The sequence below is a fragment of the Gossypium arboreum genome, chromosome 1 (assembly GCF_025698485.1).
Source record: "Gossypium arboreum isolate Shixiya-1 chromosome 1, ASM2569848v2, whole genome shotgun sequence".
Lineage (NCBI taxonomy): Eukaryota > Viridiplantae > Streptophyta > Magnoliopsida > Malvales > Malvaceae > Gossypium > Gossypium arboreum.
Genome location: NC_069070.1, coordinates 51,395,721 through 51,403,310, shown reverse-complemented (window position 1 = coordinate 51,403,310; position 7,590 = coordinate 51,395,721). Strand labels below are relative to the sequence as shown.

Here is a 7,590-nt window from a genome sequence, read left to right as displayed (position 1 = left end):
TAGGGCTCACCTGCAAGGATGGAAGAGAAAGAGGGTGAGTTTGAAAAACTCAGTGTGTATGGAAAACCCATCCAAAGCCCAAGTCAGTTCAAGCCCATTGGGCCTAAGCCCTATTCAGATAACAGTGGGTACTGGGCCGAAGCCCTTTTCAGAATACAGTAAACTGGGCCTTAGCCCCCTTTCAGATAACAGTATTGTCCATAGGCCCATTCCAAAATAGAACAGACATATTCGTGTATGCAAGCCCAACCCAGCCAATAACCAACCGCTACACTCCACCCGTACCAGCCCTACACTCCATATGGGGAATAGCTCAACCGACCCAGCCCTACACTCCACAGTTGCAGCATGCTGCTTAGATATCAGTAAGTTGAGGCAAAGCCTCCAGTACATAGACAAGCCACTTTCAGTACTTCCTCCATCAATAACCCAATCCCATGCATCAGATAATAATAACATGGCATGCAGTAAATAGTAACAGTCAAACATGCATTCAGGTCAACCTTAACCATAGGGGTATATCAGTAATTTTGCTCCTAGGGGTAAATCTGTAAATTTTCCACCTACAAAGGTATTTCAGTAATTTTATCAGTTTTAAGGTTTCTCACGAATGTTACTGTTCTTACTAGCCCATTTGTCATCGCAATAATTTATTTATCTCAATGTCACAATTTTAGCCATTAGGCCCTAAAACCCCTAATGGGCCCTACAGTGTTCACTAGCAATTTAAGCCCATTTAATTCAAGTTTTATGACCAGTTTATCGATTTAAGCAGTTTCGATTCCACAGTCTAACAGAACACACTTATTGCCTATTTTTTTATTATTTTACCCGTATAGGCCCGTAAGCCCATTGGGCCTAGTTTTAGCCTATCGAGGCCCAATTACTAAAGTGCACGAAATTTCACACACGACTAACTTACCACTTTGTGATTTCAAATCTAATGATTTCTAAATGTCTTGTGAGCACTCGCGCACTCACAAGTCCACGAAATGCCAGAATTTCGACATTTTGGCTTTTGCCGATTTGAACTATGAGAGGGTGTTCAACACACACCTGTTTCGCGACGACTGCTACTGAGATCCCTTACGATGTCCTACAATTGATTACCACAATTCTTAGATTGCAACCCACAACAACCAATCCCAATATTCAGCAACCCATATTCGAACCATGTCTCTAAAGACTTTAGAATCTTACCTTTTTGCCGAAAACCGATGACTAGATCTAAGTCTAGTTGTTCCAAAGATCAAAGCCTTCGATCAAACCTCTAGAAGACACTAATCACCAAAAGAAATTGTCAGTTAAAGACCCTTAAAGCCCTATGTCCAAATCGACAGCCTCCCTAGATTTTAGGGACTTCGGCTTTTCTAAATTGTAAAATAAGACTAGATCTGAGGTGATGAGCATTTACCACTTATTCCTCTTTGATTTCTACGCAGATCTGATACAGATCTACCCTCTAAATGATAGTAGAACTCGAATCCAGGTGATCTGAAGTTTCAGCTATAAGTCCCTAAATCTATGGTATTTTAGCTTTTTAAGTGATGAAGAAGATGACTATTTGAGGCTATAACTTTGAAGTAATGTTGCTGATAGATACTAAGGGTTTAGAGAAGATGAAAGTCGATCAAAAAGAACAAAAATAACTAAAGGATTTTGGCTTGGAGAAATCGGCACAAAAAGTGAGTTTTCGGGATTTTAGCTTTTATGGCAATCGGCTATGGAGGTTTTGTGGAGGATGGGATTGACAGAGGAGGTGAGTAGAATGGTAGGAATGTTTTGACTAGAGAAGAAAAGAAGTAGAAAAAAGAAAATAGAAGAAGAGAGGAGAAGAGAAGGAAGAATTCGACACTCAGGAGATTTAACTTTGCGTTTTTCGGCTTTTTGAAATACTGAGAAGAGAATAGAATGAAAGGGAAGGCTTTAGGTGGCTAACCCTAATTCGGCACAACAAAAAGAAAATAAAGCTTGCCCTAATGGCCATTCAGACCCACGGCCCAACCTTCCTAAAGCCCTAGCCGAATTTCCACTTAAGCTCTATCACATGCCCGGCAAATGCACACAAAAATAAAAGTAACAACACGCTTACCTTGTGACTTGAACTCTGGCTCCCCCTAAACATCCACACGTTACTCCCTAAACACCTAGGTGGTGCCACATGCCACTTTACTACAGATCTTTTTGTGTCCTATTTTACCACCTCAACTTTAAAAGCCCATATCGCTAGAACCCTCTCTCCCAAAATTAAAATTCAGGAATTGCCTCGAATTAAATTTACTCTTGGGCCTTTTTTCCCACACCATAAACCCTTCGTAATTTATTTAATTACTAAACTAAACATACGAAATAATAATAATAACATCCAAATTATTCGGGCCATTTTCCACCCAAACCTAGACTTAAGGCCCAATCCTTCCAGGCCCAAAAATCGGGGCGTTACAGATTTAGCCCAGACGGGTAATCTGTTGATCTCAAATATAAGAAGGATATAGCCTGGATGGGTGTTCCTTGAGTGATCGAGCCTCCCGAAGAATAAGTGTGCATTAAGCATTTAGCTCGGATGGGTAATTCGATTACGGTCTAAATTTAGCCTGGACTTGTAATCCTGACAACACTATGAGTTTATATTACAGGGGATTTAGCCTGGACTGGTAATCCCACCGTAAGATGTGAGGTTCGCAGGAGTGCATACTTGAGAATATCACTCTTGCGACTTGACGGTAAATGGATAACCCATCAAGATTTCCGAGGTACTCAGCGGGATTAACATGAGATATAGAAATGAAAATGTTGGATGATGAGCTCACCTAAGACAAATTATATGATGAATTATTATGGGACTAACTTGATGTTTGAGTGCATATAATAGAAGGCTATCCTATATTTATTGGATTGGTTGTCTAACATGGTTGTATGCTAATTAATCGATAAGTTTACTTTCCAGTTATTCGGGCTTACTAAGTATTGTATATGCTTACCCCTCTCTTTTTCGTCTTACAGAACTCGAGGACTCGTAGAGATTGGAAGACGGTTGGAGTATTGTCAACACTATCCATTTGTCCTATCTTGGTATATAGATATTTCTATTTTGTTACAATGGCATGTATAGATTTTTGGTTACTTGATGTTATATGTCATTGGTTGGCCTATGTAAAGGCTTAAATGTTCAACTGATTCTTTTTTTATATGGGCATAAGACATGCCTTATTTCATTGTAGGCTATGACCTACCAACCATGCATGGTTACGTTAAAAATGTTCTTATGATGATTGAATGGGGAATATCATAAATAGACATAATAATATGGCCAAAACATTTGGAAATGGTTAGGCCATAATTGGCAATGACTTGTAACAATGAGCCAAGCCTAAATGTGTTTCAATGGGATGCAAATCCTTAATACAAAATGGGGAATATTTGAGTATGTATGTAACCGATGAGATAAGGTTGACATACAATGGATTCAATGATGATAGTCCTTGAGTATATTTGGGTCATGTTAAATGCAATTGGGGTTCTTATATGTGAGGAAATGATGAGGGTGACCATTGGCCTGAAATTATAGCCTAAAAAGGGTCCACACGGGTAGACACACGGGCGTGTGTCTAAGCCATGTGTGATACACGGTCAGCCCCATGGGCGTGTAGTATGGCTGTGTGTCCCCTACACCTAAAATTTTTAAGTCAGAATGCATGGTAGTAAACACACGGGAAGAGACATGGCTGTGTGTCTCAACTATATGGAAGGCACAGCCTAGCACACGGGATTGTGCCTTGGCCGTGTGCCCCTAAATACATGCTGACATCATAAACAAAATGTCCAGGTTTGTGGACACGAGCGATCACACGGGCGTGTCTAGACCATGTGAAAGACATGGGGGAGGGACTCAGGCGTGTGCTCGGCCGTGTGAAAACCCCTGTAGTTTGGAAATAGAAAATAAATTCAAATAATTCCACACGAGTTATGGACACGGGCGTGTCTCAAAATTACACGGGTGTGTGCACTGTCTCCACACGAGCGTGTGAGTCTTAACCTTAAAGATTTTCTTAGGTTTTCAATTTAGCCCTAGACCCTTCTCAATGTATGTTTTGGGCCTCGTAGGCCCATAATAGGGGCACTAAGATGTTGTTTAATTGGTCTTAATTTGGAACAAAATTTTATAACCTGTATTTTTTCGAATAAGTGTCTGGTAAAGCTTCGTACCTGGTCCAGTCTCGAGTATGAGTACAGGATGTTACACTTAATCCAGGTATTAGGAGACCCGAAATTGAGGCACAACAGTTCAAGCTGAAGCCAGTCATGTTCGAGATGCTTCAGACAATGGGCCAATTCAGTGGAATGCCTACTAAAGATCCTCACCTACACTTAAGACTATTTATGGAGGTGAGCGATTCTTTCAAGTTAGCCGGAGTACCTAAAGATGCATTACGATTGAAGTTGTTCCCATATTCGCTGAGGGATAGAGCTCGAGCTTGGTTGATCTCATTGCCACCGAACTCAATTTCCACATGACAAGAGTTAGCAGAAAGATTCCTTATGAAGTATTTCTCGCCTAGCAAGAATGCTAAGTTAAGGAACGAAATCATTGCCTTCCAACAAATGGATGATGAGCCCTTGTATGAGGCATAGGAAAGATACAAAGAGTTATTATGAAAGTGCCCTTATCATGGAATCCTACATTGCATCCAACTTGAGACATTTTATAATGGTCTCAATGCTCACATGAGGATGGTAGTAGATGCTTCTGCTAATGGTGCTCTCCTTTCTAAGTCTTATAATGAGTATTATGAAATCATTTAGAGGATCGCCAGCAACAATTATTAATGGCCAGCCAATCGAGCAACGTCAGGAAGACGAGTTGCTGGAATACATGAAGTAGACACTCTTACTTCACTCGCATCTTAGGTATCATCAATATCCTTAATGTTAAAAAATCTTACTACTAATGGGTCTAATAGTTTTGCAGCACAGCCACCTAACCAATTTGAAAATATAGCCAGTGTCTATTGTGGGGAAGGACATTTGTTTAAAGAATGTCCATCAAACCCAGAATCCATGTACTACATATGTAACCAGAACCAAAATCGAGGAAGGCAAGGACTGCAATCTAATTTTTATAACCCATCGTGGCGAAATCACCCCAATTTTTCCTAGAGTAACAAAGAGGCTAGAACCAGTAACACTTACGCCCAACCTAGACCAACCCATCTACTTAGTTTTCCCCAGCAAGTTCAGAAACTAGCTCAGGCTGAATCATCCAATAACATAGAGAATTTATTAAAGGCATACATGGCGAAAAATGATGCCACTCTAAGGAATTTAGAAAATCAAGTGGGCCAGCTTGCTACTGAACTCAAGAACTGATCACCAGGTGCTTTACGTAGTGATACGGAGAATCCAAGGAATTCGGGGAAGGAGCATTGCAAAGCATTGACATTGAGGAGTGGAAAGACAGTAGAGCCCAACACCATCGAAGCTGAAAAGGAGCAAGCTAACGCTTAAGATTCAGAGGAAGTTCAACTTAGTGTTTAAATTCTAGTTTCATAAGAACCAGAATCTACAAAACCCGACAAGGAAATTTCAGAACCAGCTAATTCTAATCAACTAACAACTCTGTTAGATGCAGAATTGCCACAACAGACAAATCAACTAGTTCCAGTAAATAAACCACCACCCTACCCTCAAAGATTTCAAAAGCAGAAGTAGGAGATTCAATTCAAGAACTTCCTAGACATACTCAAGCAACTTCATATCAACATCTCGTTGGTTGAAGCCCTTAAGCAAATAACGAACTACGTCAAATTCATGAAGGATATCTTGTCCAAAAAATAAAGACTTAGAGAATTTGAGACGATAGCTCTGATGAAAGAATGTAGTGCATATCTTACAGACAAACTACCCCCAAAGTTGAAGGATCCTAGATGTTTTACCGTACCTTGCAACATTGGAGCAACATATTGTGGTAAGGCATTATGTGACTTAGGTGCGAGTATTAACTTGATGCCTATGTCAATATTTTGGAAGTTGGGGATAGGTGAAGTTAGACCTACTATGGTTACACTTCAATTAGCAGATCGATCTTTAGCACATCTAGAAGGAAAAATTGAGGATGTATTGGTACATGTGGATAAATTTATCTTCCCTGCTAATTTTGTTATCTTAGACTTTGAAATAGATAAAGAAGTGCCAATTATCTTAGGAAGACAATTCTTAGCAACTAGAAGGACCCTTATTGATGTGCAGAAGGGCGAAATTACTATGTGTGTTCAGGATGATCAGGTAACATTTAACATTTTTAAGTCCATGTGATTTACTAACACAATTGATGATTGTTCTACAGTGCCCGATTTAGAGGATTTAATAGTGGAGAAGGAGCTCAACTATGTTGAGGATCCATTGGAATAGATTTTGACATTAGATCCTCTGAATGATGAAGAAGAGGATGAATACTTAGCGTTGTTAGAAGCTAATCAAAAGGGATTTAATCTGCAATCCCGTTTTGAATCTTTCGAATTGTAGAATAGGGATTATTCCCAACCAAAAGTGTCAATCGAGGAACCACCTGAATTAGAACTCAAGGTACTACCTTCACATTTAAAATATGTTTATTTAAGTAACGTTCTACTCTACCTGTGATTGTTTTAGCAGAATTTACTAGTGAGCAAGAAGAGAAACTCATCCTTGTAGTGAAACAATTTAAGAAGGCTATCGGATGGACTATAGCTGATATTCGAGGTATTAGTCCATCTGTATGTTTACACAAGATTATCCTTAAAGATGGCGAAAAAGGGACAATTGATGGAAAACGAAGATTGAACCCCATCATGGATGTAGTAAAGAAAGAAATCATTAACTGGTTAGATGCGAGTATAATCTACCCCATCTCAGACAGTTCATGGGTAAGTTCGGTCTAGTGCATGCCAAAGAAAGGAGGTATCACGGTCATTGAAAACAAGAATAATGAGTTGATACCAACTAGAACGGTTACGAGATGGTGAATTTGCATCGACTACTCGAAGTTGAACAAGGCGACTAGGAAAGATCACTTTCCTTTGTCGTTTTTAGACCAGATACTGGATAGACTCGCAGGGTGAGACCACTACTATTTTCTTGATGGATACTCAGGGTATAATCAGATTACAGTAGCACTAGAAGATCAACACAAGACAGCATTCACTGCCCATACGTTACATTTGCATTTAGACGTATGCCATTTGGTTTATGTAATCCACCTGCTACATTTCAAAGATGTATGATGTCTATTTTTACTGACATGGTTGAAAAGGATTTGGAAGTTTTTATGGATGATTTTTCAGTATTTAGAGATACTTATGATGATTACTTAGCCAATCTAGCAAAGGTACTAAGGCGATGCGAAGAAACAAACCTAGTACTCAATTGGGAAAAGTGCCATTTCATGGTACGAGAAGGGATTGTTGTAGGACATCGGATAACGAGACATGGGATCGAGGTAGATAAAGCAAAGATTGATTTTATTGAGAAACTCCTACCTCCAACATCTATAAAGGGTGTTAGGATCTTTTTGGGCCACGCCGGTTTCTATCGAAGGTTTATCAAGGACTTCTC

At 39.6% G+C, this 7,590-nt stretch overlaps 1 non-coding gene across 1 annotated transcript; it reads right to left on the bottom strand.

Moving 5' to 3' along the window:
- Positions 1 to 4,569: 4,569 nt before the first annotated feature.
- LOC128282428 (small nucleolar RNA R71) lies at positions 4,570 to 4,676 on the bottom strand. Its single transcript, XR_008272698.1, has one exon. It is a non-coding gene; the product is annotated as a small nucleolar RNA R71 (small nucleolar RNA).
- Between the last annotated feature and the right edge of the window lie 2,914 nt (positions 4,677 to 7,590).